This window comes from Geotrypetes seraphini, chromosome 1 (genome assembly GCF_902459505.1).
Source record: "Geotrypetes seraphini chromosome 1, aGeoSer1.1, whole genome shotgun sequence".
NCBI classification, from domain to species: Eukaryota; Metazoa; Chordata; class Amphibia; order Gymnophiona; family Dermophiidae; genus Geotrypetes; species Geotrypetes seraphini.
In genome coordinates this window covers 354266450-354288888 of record NC_047084.1, presented here as the reverse complement: position 1 = coordinate 354288888, position 22439 = coordinate 354266450, and the positions used below count along the sequence as shown (strand labels likewise).

The 22439-nt window shown below is 46.4% G+C and overlaps 1 protein-coding gene across 3 annotated transcripts in view; it reads right to left on the bottom strand.

Annotated features, from left to right (window-relative positions):
* Nucleotides 1-22439, bottom strand: part of TMEM150C (transmembrane protein 150C) — a 91717-nt gene that overhangs the window by 66629 nt on the left and 2649 nt on the right. For all 3 annotated transcript variants that reach the window (XM_033914458.1, XM_033914436.1, XM_033914447.1), the window contains exon 2: nt 19707-19827. The gene's annotated coding sequence lies outside the window, so the exon portion shown is untranslated. The remainder of the gene's footprint in view (nt 1-19706; nt 19828-22439) is intronic.

The following is a 22439-nucleotide window of genomic DNA, read 5'->3' as shown; positions in this document are numbered from 1 at the left end:
TGGGCACACAGAAACCTTTGGGGAGGGATTCAAGAGGCGGAGCTGGGTAACATTCAGGTTTCTGATCATGCTCCTGTATGGGTGGAGTGTAAGGGTCTCAGGATACAATCTGGTAGAAGATTTTGGCGCTTAAATGAATCTCTTTTAGGGGACCCTATCATATTGCAAGAAGTGCGGGATTCTATTGTGGAATATCTACGTATAAATGATAATGGGGAAGTGGGAGATGGGATTCTTTGGGATGCCTTGAAGGCGGTAATCAGGGGTATTTTTGTTAAATGGGGAGCCCGTAAAAAACGGGATAGAGCTCGGCGCTCTTTGGGCCTCCGTGAACGATTGATGGAATTAGAAAAACAGCATAAGTCTGATCCTCGACCCAGGGTATATGAGGAATTGAGTAAGGCACGGTTGGAATTATATCAACTACAACTTGAGGATTTAGCCTTTAGGAAGACGCAGTTGAAACAGGCTTTGTTTGAGAATGGAAATCGGTCTAGCGCTATGCTGGCCCATTATTTACGGGCCCGTAAGGTTTCCACTACCATACAGTGCATTCGTGGTACAGGTGGGGACAGGCATAGGACTGATAAAGATATTCAAAAACAATTTGTAACTTTTTTTGCAGAGTTGTATAGTGGGGACACCTTGAATAATGACTCTGAGATCACAGACTTTCTGAATATAGTTCAGTTGCCTAGGCTATCTGTTTCGGAACAGGAGGGGTTGGATCTTCCAATAACGGAGGGAGAAGTGGGAGGGGTCATAAGGGGTTTAAAAGGGTGTAAATCTCCGGGGTTGGATGGGTTGCCGAATGTGTTCTATAAGACTTTTAGAGAGCAGATTATTTCTTTGTTGGTAAGGGTTGGTAATGGGGCGCAAGATGGGGGTTCTCTGCCTTCTTCCATGGGAGAGGCAGGGATTTTAGTTTTGTTAAAACCAGGAAAGGACCCAGAGCAGTGTGGAGCATATCGTCCCATCTCCTTATTAAACGTAGATGCCAAAATTTTGGCCAAAGTGTTGGCTTTGAGATTGGGACGGGTGTTGCCGGAACTTGTCCATGTTGATCAGGCTGGATTTATCCAGAGGCATCAAGTAGGAGATAATATTCGTCGAACATTACATTTGATTTGGGAGGCCCAGCAACATCATAGTAAAATGGTTTTACTATCTATTGACGCTGAAAAAGCACAGTTACTTACCGTAACAGGTGTTTTCCAGGGACAGCAGGCATATATTCTCACATGTGGGTGACGTCATCTACGGAGCCCCGATGCGGAAGCATTTTCAAGCAAACTTGATTGAAGATTTAAGTTTGCTCTGCTGCTCCACGCATGCGTGCCTTCCTGCTCCACTAGGGGGCGCATCCCCTCGTGGTCTCCAGTTCACTTAACTAGCAAAGAAGCCAACCTCGGGGAGGTGGGCGGGTTGTGAGAATATATGCCTGCTGTCCCTGGATAACACCTGTTACGGTAAGTAACTGTGCTTTATCCCAGGACAAGCAGGCATGATATTCTCACATGTGGGTGACCTCCAAGCTAACTGAAAAGGGATGGAGGGAAGTTGGCAATTTAAGCAAATAGATTTCACAAAACCGATTGGCTGAATCGGCCATCGCTCCTGGACAGTGAGTCCAGACAGTAGTGGGAGGTGAAAGTATGAACCGAAGACCACGTGGCAGCCTTGCAGATTTCCTCGATAGGTGTGGACCTGAGGAACGCTACGGAGGCTGCCATCGCTCGGACCTTGTGTCCCGTTACTCGACCATGCAGCGCGAGACCAGCCTGAGCGTAGCAGAAGGAGATGCAATCGGCCAACCAGTTGGACAAGGTGCGCTTGGAAACTGGGTGACCTAACCGGTTTGGGTCGAAGGACAAAAACAATTGTGGGACTTTCCGGTGTGGCTGAGTGCGTTGGAGGTAGAAGGCCAACGCTCTCTTACAGTCAAGAGTGTGGAGCGCCACCTCTCCGGGATGAGAGTGGGGCTTGGGAAAAAACACAGGTAAGACAATGGACTGATTGAGGTGAAAATCAGACACTACTTTAGGCAAGAACTTTGGATGAGTGCGGAGTACCACCTTGTCGTGATGGAATACCGTGAAGGGTGGGTCCGCTACCAGAGCCTGTAACTCACTAACCCGCCGAGCGGAAGTGAGCGCAAGCAGGAAAGTTACCTTCCAAGTGAGGAATTTTGGATGGCATTTGTCTAGGGGCTCAAATGGAAGTTTCATTAGTTGAGCCAGAACCACGTTGAGGTCCCAAACCACCGGAGGGGGTTTGAGAGGAAGGTGGACATTCAGGAGACCCTTCATGAAGCGAGAGACTAAGGGATGGAGCGAGAGGGCTTTTCCCTTCTAGGGGCTGGTGAAAGGCCGCAATCGCACTGAGGTGTACTCGAATGGAGTTGGTCTTTAGGCCGGAGTGAGATAATTGAAGTAAATAGTCAAGGACCAGAGGGACGGGGACCGACACCGGGTCCTGGCTGTGGGAGGAGCACCAGGTTGAGAATCTGGTCCACTTTTGGGAGTAGCAGGTTCTCGTCGAGGTCTTTCTAGAGGCCTCCAATATCTCCTTGACTGATTGAGACACGGGGAGAGAAGTCAGGGGGAAAGAAACTAAGCATTCAGATGAAGAGATTGAAGATTGGGATGTAACAGCGAACCCTGACCCTGTGATAGTAGAGAGGGAAACCGAGGCAGAGGCAGTGGATCTCTGACACTGAGTTGAAGTAGAAGGGAAAACCAAGGCTGGCGTGGCCAGCGAGGAGCAATCAGGATCAGGGTGGCTCGTACTGTTTTCAGGTGGACAAGCGTCCGCAGGATCAGAGGAAACAGTGGAAACGCGTACAGGAACCTTCCCTCCCAGTCGAGGAGGAAGGTGTCGGCCTCGAGCCGGTCCGGGGAATATATCCGGGAGCAGAAGAGAGGCAGTTTGTGATTGTGGGGGGATGCGAACAGGTCTATTTGAGGTGTCCCCCACTGTTCGAACACCTGTCGTAAGGTCTGAGAGTGCAGTGACCACTCGTGTGGCTGGAGGAGGCGGCTGAGTCTGTCCACCAGACAGTTTTGTTCTCCTTGTATGTACACCGCTCGAAGGAAGGTGTTGTTGGAGATTGCCCATTTCCAGAGGCGCAGGGCTTCCCGGCAGAGGGGCCAAGACCCTGTTCCCCCTTGTTTGTTTACGTAGTACATTGCTACCTGGTTGTCGGTTCGGATGAGAACCACCCGGTCGTGGAGCAGGTGTTGAAAGGCTACAGCTGCGAGATAGATGGCCCGAAGCTCTAGCACGTTGATGTGGCAGCGACGGTCCTCTGCTGACCACATCCCTTGAGTGCGTAGGCCATCCAGGTGGGCTCCCCAAGCGTACTCCGATGAGTCCGTGGTGAGCATCTTGTTGTGTGGGGGGGCGAGGAAGAGCAAACCTTTGGAAAGATTTGAAGAGTCGGCCCACCAGCGGAGCGATCGTTGCAAGGAAGGAGTCACACTCACGGGGTGATCGATCGAGTCCCGATCTTGGCGCCATTAGAAACATAGAAACATAGAAATAGACGGCAGATAAGGGCCCACGGCCCATCTAGTCTGCCCACCTTAATGTCCCTCCCCTACCTTTGCCCTGTGAAGAGATCCCATGTGCCGATCCTATTTGGCCTTAAAATCAGGCACGCTGCTGGCCTCAATCACCTGTAGTGGAAGACTATTCCAGCGATCAACCACTCTTTCAGTGAAAAAGAATTTCCTGGTGTCACCTCGTAGTTTCCCGCCCCTGATTTTCAACGGATGCCCTCTTGTTGTCGTGGGACCCTTGAAAAAGAAGATATCTTCCTCCGCCTCGATGCGGCCCGTAAGATACTTGAACGTCTCGATCATGTCCCCCCTCTCTCTGCGCTCCTCGAGCGAGTATAGCTGTAATTTGTCAAGCCGTTTTTCGTATGGTAGATCCTTGAGTCCCGAGACCATCCGGGTGGCCATTCTTTGCACCGACTCCAGTCTCAGCACATCCTTGCGATAATGCGGCCTCCAGAATTGCACACAGTATTCCAGGTGGGGCCTCACCATGGATCTATACAATGGCATAATGACTTCCGCCTTACATTGAGAGGCTAGGTTCCATTGAGGGATTCTCAGGTGGAGACGGGCGAATGGTGTGACGTGGACGGTGGAGGCCATGTGGCCTAGTAGAGTCATCATCTGTCGAGCTGATACCGAGGGTTGCAGTGAGATCCTTCGACTCAGATTTACTAACGCCTCTAGACGTGGAGGGGGGAGGAAGGAACCGAGGCGAACCGTGTCCAGCGTGGCCCCGATGAACAGCAGGCACTGCGAGGGGCTCAGTTGGGATTTTGGGAAGTTTACCTCGAACCCCAGACTCTGTAGGTAGATAATAGTCTGTTGGGTCGCTGAGATAACCCCTTCCCTGGACAGGGCTTTGATCAGCCAGTCGTCCAGGTAGGGGAATACCTGAAGGCCCTGGGAGCGTAAGGCAGCTGCGACCACCACGAGGCACTTGGTGAAGACCCGGGGTGACGATGCTAGGCCGAAGGGGAGGACTCGGTATTGTAGGTGCAGGTCCCCTACTTGGAAACGCAAGAACTTGCGGTGAGCGGGGTGCACTGGAACATGTGTGTACGCCTCCTTCAGGTCGAGGGAGTAGAGCCAATCGCCTTTTTCGATCAGGGGGTAGAGGATCGGTAGGGAAAGCATCCGAAATTTTTCCCGTACCAGAAATTTGTTGAGTCGTCTCAAGTCTAGTATTGGGCGTAGGTCTCCCGTTTTCTTCGGTACCAGGAAGTAACGGGAGTAGAAGCCCTTCCCCCGTTGGTCGGGGGAACCTCCTCCACTGCTCGCAGGCGAAGTAGATCTCGAGCTTCTGAGAGGAGTAGGGGTAGTAGCGTTCGGTTGGGAGGGCACTTCCCTGGGGGGCTGTCTGGGGGGGAATGGCTCGAAAGTTGAGAGAGTATCCTAATGAGATCACGCCAAGGACCCATGCGTCCGACGTGAGTTGTTCCCAGTGAGGGTAAAAAGCTCTGAGGCGGCCCCCGATAGGCAGGGAGCTTGGAACTCTGGCGGAGGGGGTCAGCCCCCTTCCGCGTATCCTGTCAAAAGAACGGGGATGGTTTGGTAGTTGCCGGCGGTTGGGATTTGGGTGGGGCCCGGCGGTGGGTTTGCGGACGCCTGGGTGGAGGCCGGGAGAAGGCAGGCGTGGATTTTTGCGGGTAGCGGCGCGGAGGGGCCCTGAATGGCCTGGACGCGGGCGGTTTTGGCTTTTGCCGGACAAGGGAGGCAAATGAGCGTTCGTGTTCAGAGAGGCATTTTGTAGCCGCCTCGATAGTGTCGTCAAACAGCTCTTTTCCCACGCAGGGGAGGTTAGCCAACCGGTCCTGTAAGTTGGGGTCCATGTCGACCAGGCGCAGCCAAGCTAGTCGGCGCATGGCGATAGCAAAGGCTGCCTCTCTGGAGGAGAGTTCGAAGCCATCGTAGGCCGCGTGGAATAGATGGAGGAGTAGGTTGGAGAGGGACTCTACAAGCAGGCTAAATGCCCCTTGGCGAGAGGCTGGTAAGTCAGTCTCAAAGGCTCTCAGTAGTCCGATGAGGTGTTTGAGGTAGGATGTGAAGGTGAAAGTGTAGCTTTGCACCCTAGAGGCCATCATCGCATTTTGATATAGTCTCCTGCCGAACTTGTCCAGGGTTCGGCCTTCCCGACCTGGGGGGACCGTGGCTGAGACACGGGAGGGGTGAGCCTTTTTCAGGGACGATTCTACCAGCAGCGACTGGTGGGAGAGCTGCGGTTGTTCAAACCCCGGGTAGGGTACCGTACGGTACTTGGCTTTCATTTTGGAGGGGACAGCTGTGACCATGTAGGGGGTTTCCAGGTTCCTGAAGAAAGCCTGTTGGAGTACCGGATTAGGCGGTAAGCGAAGGGACTCTCTGGGCAGTGATGGCATGTCCAGCTCCGCTAGGTACTCCTTTGAGTATCTGGAGTCGGACTGGAGGTCTAAGTCCAAAGCGTGGCCCATGTCCTGGACAAAGCGAGTGAAGGATGGGCGGGATGTTCCCGAGGCCCCGTGTGCAGTCGGTGAACGAGACATCCGTCGGGTGGAGAAGGACGGGGAGGCTTCCCTCGAGTATCGAGGTTCCCGCTCCGATCCACGTTCCGAGACCGGGGAAGCACTGTGAAAATGTTCCGGGGTCGGGGATCTCCGACGTCTCGAGGAGCCCCTCGGAGACGATGCCGGGGTTCGGGGTACCGATCGATGTCGAATCGGTGACCTCGACCCGGACTCCCTCGGTGAAAGCCTGACACCTCGGATCGGAGCCCCGGTCCGAGGGGGAGTTCGGAGGATGCGTGGGTTGGAGAGTGATAGCTCCGCCACCCTGAGCGGTCCCGTACGAGATGTAGGGGAACGGCCTCGTAGAGTGGGGGAACTCCGGGTCTTCTTGGAGGTACGGCGGTTCGAGGTTTCTGTCGGTTTAGCACGACGTTTTGCCCTGTGGCGGTCTGTGGAGGGAGAGCGCCTCGGGTGCCTCGGAGAGGAGTCAGAAGAGGATGAGATGCGGCGAAGCTTGCGCACTTTTCTCCGAGGTGGCTCGACGCGAGGCTCAGGCTGGTCTGGCACATGCGGGGTCGAGGTCGAGGCCGGTTGTAGATGGGCCATTGCAGCGGACAGCTCCGACGAGATCATTGCTCGGAGTAGGTCCTGGAAGACAGGCACGGACAGCATCGAAGGCATGTCCACTGCCTCGGTGCACTCCACCGGGGGCGACCTCGTATCAGAGTATTCCCGTGTGGTGGAGGCACGGCTCGAAGGCTTGGAGGGCTTCGCCGGCGCTGTAAGCATGGGACTTCCGCTATGCGTCGCCGGTGTCCCCGAGGCTGGCTTCTTCGCTGTTGCGGAACCTGAAGAGGGGACTTACCCGGAGCCGAGGCTTTCTGCTGTCCCGAGGACTTCGGAGTCGAGTCTCGAGGCGATGCCGAGGTATTCGGGGCCGAGGTCAAGGCCGGGGCCGACCTCGAGGCTGAGGTAGAGGGTTGGTCTGGGGCGAAAAGATCCGCCATGCGGGCTTTCCTTCGACGGAGGGCCCGGTTCTGGAAGGTAGCGCACTGGGGGCAGGAGTCGGTTGGATGAGCGGCCCCCAGGCAGAGGATGCACCGGCGGTGTGGGTCTGTGATGGAAAGAAGCCGCTCACACCGGGTGCACTTTTTAAAGCCGGTCAAAGGCCGGGACATAGAATCGAAAGTGGCCGCAGCTCGAGTAGCCACGCGGCCACGGGGACCCGGAAGCCTCCGGGTCGGTCAAAAACGAAGCAGGAATCAAGTTGAAAAGGAAAAAATTCGCGCACAGCGACTTAATCGAGAAAAAACAAGAAAAAATCGCGGTGCTAGAAGGCAGTTGGGGCAGAGCCTGAAAAAACACGACTTCTAGGCTCAGCGGAAAATTTTGAACTGGAGACCACGAGGGGATGCGCCCCCTAGTGGAGCAGGAAGGCACGCATGCGTGGAGCAGCAGAGCAAACTTAAATCTTCAATCAAGTTTGCTTGAAAATGCTTCCGCATCGGGGCTCTGTAGATGACGTCACCCACATGTGAGAATATCATGCCTGCTTGTCCTGGGATAAAGCCTTTGATCAAGTGAGTTGGGAATTTTTGTGGGCAGTCATGGAAAGGATGGGAATAGGGGGAATGTTTGAGAGGTGGATACGGAATTTTTATTTGGGGCCCAGAGCTTGTATTAATATTAATGGGCTTTATTCAGATTTCTTTAATATTTTTAGAGGGACTAGACAGGGTTGTCCATTATCCCCTTTACTTTTTGCTTTGTATTTAGAACCCTTGGCTTGTTATATTCGGGAATTGGGGACAGTTAGGGGAATTCATTTGGGGGGGAGGGAACATAAATTAGCGCTATTTGTGGATGACATTCTGTTATATGTGAAGGATCCGGAGGTTTCCTTCCCGGAGCTCCTTGAGGTGTTTAGGAAATTCAGAGATTTGTCTGGCTTTACAATCAACATGGACAAGTCCGAGTTTTTGAACATTTCTTTGGAGGAGGGGGAGGCAAAGTGGTTGGATGATAACTTCCCGGTGCGACGAGCAGGGGATCATATTCGTTATTTAGGTATTCTGATCCCAACTGATTTATCGCGTCTTTATGACCTTAATTATTTTAGGATAGTACGCTTAGTGCGGATGGATATGCAGACTTGGAAGGGGCTATGGTTGTCCTGGTGGGGACGTATTGCGGTTATCAAAATGAATATCTTACCCCGTTTATTATTTTTATTTCAAACACTCCCTATTGAGGTGCCTAAACGACTATTGAAGGTATTGCATAAGGAATTTCGCTTTTTTATTTGGCAAGGGAAGCACCCCCGGTTGAGTCAACAGGTGCTTTGGTCTGCTTGGGAAGACGGGGGTAGGGCGCTGCCAAATTTGTATTGGTACTATGAAGCAGCACAACTTCGCTTTATACTTGATTGGCGGATAGCGGTATTTAAGCCTGGGGTTCAAATAGAGCAAAGTTACGTTCCTCATTGTGCCCTGAATACTTGGCTGTGGACCTCTTTGTCGGTTTCAGAGCACTTGCAGGGACAAAGGAATCCATTTTTTTGTCATCTGGTACGGGTTTGGGGATCTTTGTGTCAAAAGGAGAGGGATGATAGAGGGGTTTCTACTCTTGCTCCGCTTGCGGGGGAACCGCGGTTTCTTGCAGGAATGGAAAGGGGGGCTTTTCGGAGATGGGAATCTCAGGGTGTTGCTATATTTCGGGATGTACTTATTGGGGGCTTCTTGCCTACTTTTGAGGGGTTAGTGGCTAAAAAACCGGGGTTGAGGGGTGAATTTTTTACATATATGCAATTGAGGCATTTTATGATTTCGGTTGGTTGGGATAAGGGAAATCCTCAGGGATCTGAACATTTGGAAAATTTATAGGTGTTATTGAGTAGAGTGCCGAGACCGATTTCCATTCTCTATAAATTCTTGCGAGTAGGGAGGTGATTTCCCTTCCTTTCTGGCTACATTGGGAACGGGACCTTCGCCTTCAATTTTCTACAGATGACTGGTCCCGTATTTGTGCTGAGGTCCAGAGAGCATCTCATTGTATTTTAGTCTAAGAAAATACATATAAAATCTTAACACGCTGGTATTATACACCTGAACGGTTACATCTTATGTACCCTCTGGTTCTTGACTCTTGCTGGAGATGTGGTAGGGGTCCTGGCTCCTTTTTGCATATTTGGTGGGAGTGTGGGGTGATTCAGAAATTTTGGGTGCTTGTTACTCGCTCTTTGACAGGGTGGATCCAGGATCCGATACAGCTTTTACCCCAGATGTGTCTGCTCGGGTTGCATAATGTTAGAGATGCTCCTTGGCAGACAAAATTGATCTGAATGGGGTTGGCAGCAGCCAAATGTTTGATAGCACAGTATTGGAAGAAGTTAGTTGCTCCACCAGAGGACGAATGGTTGGAAAAATTACGAAAACTTGCCCAGATGGAATGCTTAGCTGCTAAGCACTATGGTTATTATGAACATCAGAAGCGGACTTGGGACAACATTTTTCATTGTATTTGATCCTATCTTTCTGTTGGGTGGGAAGGGGGGTTTGGGGGGGAGGGGCAGGGTGGTTGTTTGGGAGTCTCTTTGAAGAACCAACAATGGGACTTCCATACAGTGTGTATTTTGTTGATGCTTCTTTTTGGGTTTTTTTCTTTTATTTTCTCATATGATGGGTTGTGGGATTGGGGTATAATAGTGAATTGTATACTGTACTTTGTAAGCTATATTGAGTGGTTGTAATGTACTACAGTGGTGTTCTTGTGGTGAATATATTGTTTTTGTCTTTATTATAAAATTCTAATAAAAATTGAAAAAAAAAAAGAATGGTGTGGCAATCTGAGGAACGCATGTGATGTGATTTTGAGACTAGTGGAGTACGTTATAGCAGTAATTTAAATAAACTTCTATGTGACCATCTCATTTCTATGCAGACCTCATTCTATAAGACAGCAATGGCCTTCAATAAGACTTTTTAAATGCTGGCTACTGCACTCGCCCACATTCCTTCTCTGTAATCTTGACTGTGACTATACAATAGAGAATGACACGGTGGATATTACCCGTGGCTAGCTGCGAGTAGCCGCAGGTAACCCGCCAAAACGGTGGAGAGGTGACAGGTGCTCACCGCAGGTGTGGGGACAAGGCCATCCACCACCCCGTGGTCCGGTGACGGGGCAGTGACGGGGACAGATTTTTTTCCCCGTGTCATTCTCTACTATACAATTCATAACAGCAGAAAACAAATGCCTATTATTTCCTTCATATCCTAACCCAAGAAAGGGAACAGGTCCCAGATGTAGATATGTTTTTATACTGAACCAATTTTTGTTCCTCTGCACAAACATCTTGATTGTGGAGTAATGAAGAACCTGGCACTCCTACTGTAGAAGCTACTCTGGAAGCCAACTTAGCTGAGCTTCCAGGCAACAATTAGGGTGTGTCCCCTGGCAACCTTCCTGTCTGAGGGAAGTACTTTTAAAACCCAGACTAAGCAAAACAAACACTTTGGATGTAGATAAAATACTGAGGCAAGGATTCTCAAAAACCGGCATTGAAAAGCAACTGTCTGCTAACACAGCCATTTTGATAATGAAATCGAAAAAAGTGAGACACTAAAAAAAAAAAAAAAAAAAAAAAAAAAAATTGCACATGCAAATGAGGTTGGCAGACAGGCGCAAAGATTCGCTAAACTTTCATGTGCCCATGGGAGGGGCCTTAAACAACTTGGGCCAATCAGAGCCTCGGACCCCTCCCCAGATGGACCGGGAAGTGGCCTAAGGCTCTGATTGGCCCGGACGCCTAAGGCCCCTAATATGGGGCGTCCAAACCAGCAGTCGGTGTCGGGGGGGGGGCATCTGTGTCAATGAAGGGGCCTGAGGCATCTGAGCCAATCAGGGCCTTAGCCCCCCCCCCCCCACATGTATCACATGATGCACTGGGGAGGGGCCTAATGTCCAATGTTGTTCTCATCGTCGAGGGAGGAGGAGCAGGAGGTGTTTTCAGTACCTCCTGCTCCCAACTTTTAAGGAACAGGGCAGGGGAGCCTGGAGGGGGTGTGAGAACTTTCATGGCAGGAGGGAGTGTTTTCGGAGGGGGGAAGACCCTTCGTGGTAGGAGGAAGTGGAGATCCCTCTTACCGTTTTAGTTTTTTTTTTGAGGGGGTCACCGCATTTGTCCGGGGGGGAGGTCATTTTTTTTTTTAAATGGGACAGATATTTTGTGTGAAAACCCCCCTCAAAACAGGCAGACCAGTGTTTCAAGTTGGCCACCACCTGGGATCTCTCCCTGCCTGCCCTCCCCCTGCTGAAGCCACCGCTGCTGCAGATTCCTCCCTACCCCACCCTACCCTTGAAGCCGACCCTGTCACCTGACACGCTCCATTCCCCCCCCCCTGGTGCAGTAACAACAAGGATGGGACAGGTGCATGCAGCGATTGCACATGGCCAGCCCAGCCTTCCCCCCTCCCCCGACATCAATTCTGACATCAGAGAGGTTCTGGGCCAGCCAATCGCCACCTGGCTGGCTCAGAACCTTCCCTCAGACGTCAGAATTGATGTTGTGGGGAAGGCTTGTGGGCTGGCCACATGCAGTCACTGCACGCGCCTGGCCCATCCTTGTTGTGGCTGCGGAGGTGGGAATGGAGCGTGTTGGGTGGCAGGGTCGGCTTCGGATATGGGGGCGGGGAAGCAGGGAGACATCAGCAGCGGTGTCTTCAGTGGGTGGGGGCAGGCAGGGAGAGAGGAAGAAAAAAAGTTGGACTCATGGAGGGACAGAGAGATGTTGGTTGCGGAATGAAATGAGGTCTGGAGGAGGGGGAAGCATGCAGAAGGCAGAAAGAAAGAAAGAAATATTGAATGCACAGTCAGAAGGAAGTGCAACCAGAGACTCGTGAAATCACCAGACAACAAAAGGTAGGAAAAATTATTTTATTTTCAATTTAGTGATCAAAATGTGTCAGTTTTGAGAATTTATATCTGTTGTCTATACTTTGCATTATATTTGTCTATTTTTCTATAGTCGATACTGAGGTGACATTGCATAAGAACATAAGAATTGCCGCTGCTGGGTCAGACCGGTGGTCCATCGTGCCCAGCAGTTCGCTCCCGTGGTGGCCCCCAGGTCAAAGACAAGCGCCCTGGTTTGACCTCTTTGAAAAAAACCCAAATATAAATAATTAACCTTTTCTCTGTGTACAGTACACTTTGTGTTTTTTAAATTTTGTGGTTACCATTATGTAATAAGATTGTATTGTGTGTATATGAAAAATGGATGGAAGAGACTGCATTACAATTAGTACCCCAAGGCTCGGTACTTGGGCCGATCCTTTTTAATATTTATATCAATGACCTGGAAAACGGAACATCCAGTGAGATCATCAAGTTTGCAGACGACACAAAACTCTGCCGGGCAATCAGATCGCAGGAGGACAGTGAGGAACTCCAGAGCGACTTGTGTCGGTTAGAAAAATGGGCGGAGAAATGGCAGATGAAGTTCAACGTGGAGAAATGCAAGGTAATGCATTTAGGCAGTAAAAATAAGGAATACGAGTACAGAATGTCAGGTGCAACTCTGGGAAAAAGTGAACAAGAAAGGGATCTGGGTGTACTGATAGATAGGACCCTGAAGCCGTCGGCACAATGCGCGGCAGCGGCAAATAAGGCAAATAGAATGTTGGGCATGATAAAGAAAGGAATCTCGAGTAGATCGGAGAAAGTTATAATGCCGCTTTATAGGGCAATGGTCAGACCCCACTTGGAATACTGCGTCCAACATTGGTCTCCCTACTTAAAGAAGGATATAAAACTGCTGGAGAGGGTGCAGAGACGAGCAACTAAACTAGTGAAGGGTATGGAGAAACTGGAATATGAGGATCGACTTAAAACACTGGGATTGTTCTCCCTTGAGAAAAGGAGACTGCGTGGGGATATGATCGAAACCTTCAAAATACTGAAAGGAATCGACAAAATAGAGCAGAAAAAACTATTTACATTGTCCAATTTGACACGGACAAGAGGACATGAAATGAAGCTAAGGAGGGGCAAGTTCAGGACTAATATCAGGAAGTTCTGCTTCACACAGAGAGTGGTTGACATCTGGAATACTCTCCCAGGGGAGATTATTGCGGAATCGACAGTCCTAGGCTTCAAAAGCAAACTAGATGCATATCTCCTTGAGAGAGGCATATAAAGATATGGTTGGCTATAAAATAAGCCAGGTGTATACCTAGCAGGGCCTCCGCGTGTGCGGATCGCCGGACTTGATGGACCGAAGGTCTGATCCGGAGATGGCGCTTCTTATGTTCTTATGTTCTTATGTACTATTATTATGGGGGTGGAGTCAAGGGCGAATTTTGGGTAGGTCTGGGGTGGGAGCTTGGGCAGCGGTACTCTGTTTGTATTTTGTTAGGCTTAGGGGGTACTTGGCTTGAAAAGGTTGAGAAACACTGGTCTAGAGCAAATCGGGTTTTACGACTGGTAAAACCCAATGCTAAATAGCCAAGCGATATTTGTGTATCAATCGCTTGGTTATTTTGCATGGGGTTTTACTACTTTGCATGGGTCGGATCAGATCGTTAAATGGGTGATTGAGGGGAAAAGCACGCAGTGGGCAGTTTTGTGCATTGGGGAATCCAATCTGATCATTCGCTAGATCAAACTGGTTTAGCGACGATCGGGACACGATTGGTAAGTTTTGAGCATCCCCCAGTATATCTCCTTTTGCAATGCTCAGACTAGGCTGACGCTTGAAGGCCGTGTTATAGCACAAAGTTTGAGCAATGGCAACTTTAGTAGCTCATCTATGTTCCACTACCATTGAGAACATCTGTAACACAGCCACCTGGTCCTCAATTCATATCTTCGCATCCCACTATTGCCTGGACATTCATTCCAAAAGGGATAGTCGGTTCAGCCAAACAGTTTTACAAAATTTATTTTCCAGTTAGAAGTCAATTTCCCTCCAACTGTTTTCGCCAGGCTCATGGTAATTATTAACTTGTAACCTATTCTGAACTCTCCTGGGAGGACGGAATATAAAACTAGCTAACTAACTAATAGTCCTCTTCTCAGATGCATGATACTGGTAGCAAGGGAGAATATGCTGCCTGCTTGTCCTCAGATAAGTGAAGTTACTTTCCTGTAGTGGGTTTTATCCAAGAACAGCAGTCAAATTTTCTCACAACCCGCCCACCTCCTCTGTTTGGCTTCTTGACTTTGTAATTGAACTGATGGTCCTGCGAGCTGGAAGCAGGCGGAAAGGCACTCGCACATGCGCGGTAGTGCTGCCCGATTTCTGATTCGAATCGATTCACCGATTCATTATGGGTGAATCGATTCGAATCGATGTGTATTTTAAAAAAATCAGCCTCTCCGATTCGGGGCACAACCCTCCTCCCTGTGCCCAGCTGTTATCGCGGTCACAAATCCTGCTGTCACCGCCACCGCCACTCAAAACATTTTTTTTTTAAAAACCCTCTCACCAGCTTGTGGATTCCCTGGATTGACTCTGATAGGCCGTCCCGCCTCCGAGGAAGAAGGAAATTGCATCATCGGAGGCAGGACAGCCTATCAGAGGCTCTGAGGCTGCAGAAGGGAATTGACCCGCTAAAGCTACGGAGGAGAGAGCGGTGCAGCTGCTAATCCAGGATAGTGTTACCGGGAGGGTTTGAAAAATCGCATGTTTTTCGGGCTTTTTTTTTTTCTTTTTTACTTTCTTTGGCCGGAGTCAGACACAGAACTTCAGGCTATGCCAAGTCAAGCCAGGGAATCCACAAGCCGGTGAGAGCCTGTTAATCAGGAGGGGATATGGTGCCGATGGACCTGGAAGACAAGAGGGAGGGGTGCTGAAAGGAGGCGAGGAGAGGAGGGAGTGGTGCTGCTAGTCCTGGGAGGTGAGTGGTAAGGTACTGCTTCTAGTCAGAGGGGAGGGAAAGGGAAGGGAGAGGAGCCCTGCTAGTCAGAGTGGAGAGGTGCTGCTTGCCCTGGGGTAGAAAGAAGAGGTGCTGCAGCTAGTTGGTGGGGGAAACGGAAGTAGAGAGGAGGGGAGGGAGAGGTACTGTTGGAGCTGAGTGGTGGAGGGAGATGAGAGGGAGAAGTGCTGCTGGATTGGGAACAGATGAGAGTGCTGCTGGACTTAAAATGGAAGAGAGAAAACTGCAGCAGGACTGAGGGAAGAGCAGTGGAGGAGGAGAGTGGATGGGGGAAGGGGGAAGAACAGTGGAGGAGGAGAGTGAGAGGGGAAGAGAAATGCTGCTGCTGCACCCAATTGGGGAGAGAGAGGGAAGGAGGAATAAGGAAGCCCAGGAAGGGAGAGGAGAGAGATGCCAAGACCATGAGAGGGAGGGAAAGGAAAGGCGATACTAGACCATGGAGGGAGAGATGTCAGGGCATGGGGGGGAAGGAGACAGATGCCAGACCAGGGGAAAGGAATGGAAATGGAAGGGGAGGACACAGATGGAAGATGGATGGTTAGCACGGAGAAAGAAGCGAGTTATCAGAAGACAACCAGAGCCTGGGACCAACATGATTTGAATAATGACCAGACAGCAAAAGGTACAAAAAAATCATTTTATTTTCTGTTTTGTGATTACAATATGTCAGATTTGAAACGTGTTTCTTGAACCTTGGAGAATAAGGTATCCAAACACAATGGGTAATCTATACAAGAGTGGGTGTTATGGGCCCTGGAGCAATGGGTGTAATCTCTTTCTGATGGATGCAAGACCCTCAGACATCCGGTAGGTGTAATGTATTACTTAAAGTGGAATCCCCTTGGTCTTATCTACTAGTTCAGAGGGTCTAGATATAGATCTATCTATAGTAGGATCAGCCACTCCATTGAAATCTCCCCCCACTAGGTTTGGGCTATTGGAGTATTGTAGTAAGGTACTGATTAGAACTTTGAAAAATTTCTTATCATAATTATTGGGTGCATACAGATTAGAGTATCATTTCTGCCTCATTAATTTGCACTTTAGCTATATATATCTATATCTTCCTGACGGGTCTATGTGTGTGCTAACCTTTTCTAACTGTAAAGCTTTACGGAACTCCGGCCTTTCTAGATACTGCAGGGGCTTCTATATAATCTCCCACCCACCATGTATTTAATTTACTGTGCTCTATTGTAGTTAGGTGGGTTTCCTGAAGCATGGCTATAGAAGACTGATGCCTGTTCAAGCTATGTAGTATCTTAGACCTTTTCACAGGTGAGGATATGCCATCCACATTCCAGGAAAATACTTTAAGATGCATGAGACTTAGAGAGTGAAGTACATAAACCAAATATCAGAGAAAGATATATACATTTCCAGTGGGGATCGTCCCAGCCACCTATCTCCACCTCCTTTTTTTTTAAGTTAAATGCTATTCTATTGAATTTCCTGTATGTACTTGCTCCAGAGATTATGGTATATCAGATCTGAGCATGTTATGTTCGCTGTTATCAAATGGCCCCAGCACCATTACTTCCTGCACTGCACTGAGGACTAGGTATAGAATTGCTTTGCCTTTTGCCAGCAGCTCCATAAATTAGTCATTGATTTCATCAAGGAATTTTAGCTCCCTAGTATGCCCTGATGTTACATTTACCCAGTCAGTATCAGGGTAATTGAAATCGCCCATTATTATTGTGTTACCCTATTGTTAGCCTCCCTAATTTTTGATAACATTTCAGCATCTGTTCATTCTGACCAGGTGGATGGTAGTTCAGTTCTATCACTATGCTTTACCCCTGTACACATGGAATTTCTACTCATAGGAATTCCAAGGTGTGCTTTGGTTCCTGTAAAATTTTTACTCTATTAGATTAAAGGCTCTTCTTAACAATTTCCACCAATTCGATTTACCCTATCACTGTGATGCAATTTGTATCCCGATATCAGTGTTTCATTGGTTATCTTCCTGCCACCAAGTCTTAGGGCTCCTTTTTACTAAGGTGCGCTAGCGTTTTTTAGCTCACGCAGGAAATTACCGCACGCTACACTGCACGCTACGCCTCTAACGCCAGCTCAATGCTGGCTTTAAGGTCTAGCGTGCACGGCAATGTACGCACGCTATTCAGCGCGATAAAGCCCTAAAGTAGCTTAGTAAAAGGAGCCCTTAGAGATTCATATTATATCTATCTTTTCTTTGGTGCAATGTGTTCTAAAACTCCCATTTTACTTCTTAAGCTTCTGGTATTTGCATAAAGACATTTCAAACAATGTTTTTGTTCCTATTTACAACTTGCTCAGCAGTTTGACATAGATTATTTGTAATCTTTATAATTGGTCTGCTTTCTGTTTAAGGACACCTGGTCTACTATGGTTTCTATTACAACCTTGCTATCAGGGTGCCCTGACTTCCCTATTTTGGTGATGTCTTTTAAAGATACCCATGCTGTTTAAGTTCTCAAAACTTCAATACTGCAGACAAAAATGACCCCATAACCTATTACATTATCTGATAAAGTAACAAGCTGCTTGATCCTGCAAAATAGCAGTTACTTACCTGTAGCAGGTGTTGTCCAAGGGCAGCAGGCAGATATTCTCACATGTGTGTGAAATCATCCACGGAACCCAGTATGGACAGTGCAAAAGTGTACTGTCACTTTTAAGATGAAAAACTATTGAAATGCCCATACCGCGCATTAGTGCTGCCCAATTCAGGAAAAAAAAAATTTCGATTTGATTCAGCCTATTGAATCGATTTTTCAATTCGATTTTCCTGCCCAATTGGGTATTTTTCCAAACATCCTGGTGGACTTATTTTATAGCCTCTTCACCCCCTTTGCCCTCTCCTACCCACACTGGTCCTGTGATGTAAACAAAATAAACAAAAAATACTTTTCCTCTCTCTGTTAAATCCTAGCTCACGTTTGCAGTCTTAACACCAGCTCTGGCAGGATGCTATCATTGGACCAACAGAAATATCTGACCATGCCCTTATTTGGATAACATTTCAGCAATCGGACAATCCTGCAACTCCCTACCAGTGGAGGTTTTCCTTAAGATTTGTACACAGATTCTAAATTTAGTTTATATACATGAGAAATGATAACAATATCACTCCTCTAATGCCCAACATGCGGATAACCCTATCTTATTTTGGGCAACCATAGGGATATTATTGCATACTCTGGGCCGCAGGTTGGACACCCCTGGTCTATACACTCTTGACTACTGCATTTTTTTGCCGATTGCTTTACAATCTAGATCAGTGACCTCCACAGTTAATGCACAATTACGTGAATAAATCACTTCCTAGTCTCTTAGCATTTCTTTTTTCTTTTAACAGAAAACAATAATTATAAATGACAGCTTATTTTAATTACCAAAATTGAAAACAATTTTTCATCTTGATTAAGAATAAGAAGGCCTCAATCTAGGAAGACCACATGTGCAACATTTAGTGGTTGTTTTGAAAAAAAAGCCTTCCCCCACCCAACAGCATCACAGCTGTTAAAAATTTAGAAATGATGCATTTTACTTCATCACTAAATAGGATGAGTAACAAGTAAGGTAACCAACTTTTGGCCATGAATTTAAGTGAGATTTAGTTGCAACAAATTTTGTGCATTTTTATGTTCATGGATAATATATTAAACAAAATAATTTACATTGTATTTAATATACAGGTCACATGCTAACTTTGTATTGATTATTATGTTATTTTTTTGTATTTATATTGATGAGTACCTCCAAGTGTAAACTGTTGATAATAATGGGCCAGCAAAACAACAAAAAGATTGTGGAACAGAAGATCAGATGTACCAGTTTGTAGTTTAATAAGCGTCCAAATAACTTAAAAACAATATCTTAAAAACAATTCACAAAGGGTGTATACAGTCACAAGTGACCCACAAAATAAAAACCAAATAATGTATAAATTAAAAATGACCCAACACGGGCCATGTTTTGGCAAAATAAAAAAGCCTTCCTCAGGGGTCTTATGGGGTCCTTGGCTGTCAAATATAAAAACATAAGTCACAAAAAAATCAAGTAGTTAAGAGGCCCATGTTGGGTCATTTGTATTTTATACATTATTTGGTTTTTATCTTGTGGGTCACTTGTGACTGTATACACCCTTGTGAATTGTTTTTAAGATCATTGTTTTTAAGTTATTTGGACACTTATTAAACTACAAACTCGTAGATCTGATCTGTCCACAATCTTTTTATGCCTGCGACCCGTTCTGAGAATGGGTTACAGGTTAACATTCAAAATACATACCTGCTGGAGAGAACGGGATAGAAAATAATATTTATTTATTTAAGTAAGAATTTGCCATTACCTATTTAGTTCAAAAAGTAAATAAAACCATCATTTAAAAGGTGGAATTATTAAGCAATCCGTTAACCGGCAGTCTCCTCAACACTCTCCAGGCCTCTCCACATATCCAATACTTATAGTCTATGCTAAAAAAATTAAGTGACTACCTGCTTCCAAAACCATGACACCACATAAGTCGCGACTCCTACCTGCCAATCAGCAGAACAAAGCAGCAGAGCATCCTGAAAACCCACCCCTTTCACCAGCAATCTATGGTGCGCAACTCTGGTAACTTCTCTAGCTTGAAGAAGAAATAACCATTCCGGCACATCATTTGCCATGAGCGCATCTTTCCCGAGGTCCAACCAAGAAGCCTGCATAATTCTTACTCAGTGCTGTGACCATACCTCAAAATACACCATGCACTTTTCTCCTCTTCCATCCACTAAGTGCAGTCACTCACAGTCACATTTCAACAATTGCAGCACAGGAGCGCTGGGTTGCGACTGGTTGATAGTGATACAGAGTCTGAAGAGGAAGGAAAAAAGACAATGAATGAGAGAACCAGCTGCTGGGGGATCTCCGATGTACCAATGCTCAAAGCTCCAACGCCCATCCCATACCGCAACAAATAGGAACAACAGTGCAGAAATATCTCCAATACAAATACTCAAAGATAATACGGGAAAGTTAGTCACACTTAAAATGCTCAAAGATATGGGAGTTCCTGGGAAACATGGGAGAGTTGATCATCCTAGTAACAAATGACCCCAAGAAAGCTGAACCAATGAATACAAGCAAATATTCAATCAGAAACATTCTTGGGGGTGACATTTTCTAGTGGACAATCATGATGTGGACTGGTGTTCCATACACTGGGACCAATGTAAAAGAGCTCCACTTCAGCACACAGTTTCTTAATGGACACACTGAAACAAGTTTTACTTTTGATATGGTAAACTAATGCAGTGCAAATTATTGCGGTGTTAAAAAAAATGTGCATAAGATGTGGACATGTGGGTTTTGCAACAGCAATTTTTAAATTATCTCGGCTTTGTTTATTGTGGCCTTTTCGTGTTCTTATGGGACATAAAATAATTATAAACAATAAAAAAGTGTACAGATAGAAAAATATACATTGCTACAGCAATAATGTCAGTGTTCTCTGAATCAAGTGTTTTTTCTCTTTCTACTTTCCTGTCAGTGCATGAGCCAGTCTTAGTTCAGTATTAATTACTGAACAGAGGAGCATAGGAGCCAACTTTTCAAAATGATTTGGGGTGCTAAACTCAATGTAAATTATCCCTTCCTCAATACTATCAATAAGGACACCTTTTACAAAGCTGCAGTAGTGATTCTCTTGCAGCAAATGTACCGAAGCCCATATAATTGAATGGGCTTTGGTGCATTTGCCACAGGGGAAATCACTACCGTGGCTTTGTAAAAGGGGCCCGAAGTTTGTTCAATATTGAGGGTGTTCAAGAACCCACAGCACCCACACAGCAGGTTTCTAAGAACAAAGGGAATTTAGATCATGCTTGGGCAGGAAAGCAAAGTGAAATTTAAAAAACCCTCCCCTCTTAATGAGGATACTGTATTATGTCCAGCTAACATAGTGGCCCTTAATCAGACAGCCCCAAAGCTGCCACATCCCCATAGACCAATAATATTTATTTGGTTCTAGAGAAGTTTATTTAATAAAATTTAGTATACTGCTATTTAACAGATATCAAGGCAGTTTACAGAATAAAAACAACACATCCATTACAATAAACAAGGAACTTACCAAGCAAAACAAGACTAGATAATAAAATGGGCAAATCACTCAACAAATATCGGGCAAGAAAGGAAGATTTCATATTTTATCAATTCAAGAACTACAAGGTCACATAATTACCAATACACAACTGATTCTTCAGACTCAGTTTGAACAGTTTTATTCACAGTTATTCCAATCAGAAAATATAAGCTCGGAACAGATAATTTCTGCTTTCTTAGATAAAATCTCACATCTTATCCTCTCAAATAATATCAAACAAGAACTTGACTCCCCTATAACATTCAAGAAATCTTAAATTTGATTTCCATTTTAGCTTCTAATAAATCTGCTGACCCTGATGGCTTTACTTCTGAATTCTTTAAAAAATTTAATGTCAAAAAAATGTAATGTATAACTAGCTCTGCAACTTTTTAAGCTATTATAATTTTTTTTCATGATCACCCCAATCAACAACACAACGTCACTGAAGCTACCATCATAGCTTTTCCAAAACCAAATAGACCAAATCCTTGTTATAAATTGCAGACCTATTTCACTCCTTAAAACGGATTATAAAATAGCTAAAATACTATCCAATAGACTAAATAAAGTTATTGAATCACTTATATCAGTAGGTTTTATTAAAACAGGTACTTTGGTGATAATTTAAGATTATTTCAGAACATCAATAATTTGGCTAAGACAATCTCAGAACGCTGAAAAAGCATTTACAAGTGCTAAACTGATTTAAGTTTGGAGCTCATTTATTTCTTGGGTACATACTCTCTACTGGCATCCCTTATCTAGAATACTAATCAATAACATGTTGACTAAATCAAAATACAAAGGGGACCTGCCAGGGATGCTCTCTCTCTCTCCTCACTTCTATTGAATCTAGCTCTTGAACCCCTATTATCCTTAATTAGATCTTGTCCTCAAGACAAATTAAAGTTGCAGCTTATGCAGATGATACTCTCTTATTCCTCCGCAATCCAATCTCTCTCAGCATTTATTCAAATTGTTTCAGACTACTCATAATTTTCTGGATATAAGGTAATTGGGATAAATCTGAACTTATACCTCCAAGTGATTTAGCTTCTCCTTGATTTCAGTCACTTAAGCTTTGCTTGGTCTTCCAAAGCAAAAAAATACCTTGGCATATACATACACAGACTATAGAAATTAATACTTTTAAGATTAAAGAGACTTAGGGCTAGATTCACTAAGCAATCTGATCGTGTACTGATCGGTTTGCGACCCCTTTGTGACCCGATTATTCCCCGATTCACTAACCTTCCTCCCAATCTGATCAGCACCTGATCCAATCAGCGCATGCAAATGAGGGAAATGGCATGCAAATTTTGGAAGGCAGCAATTCACT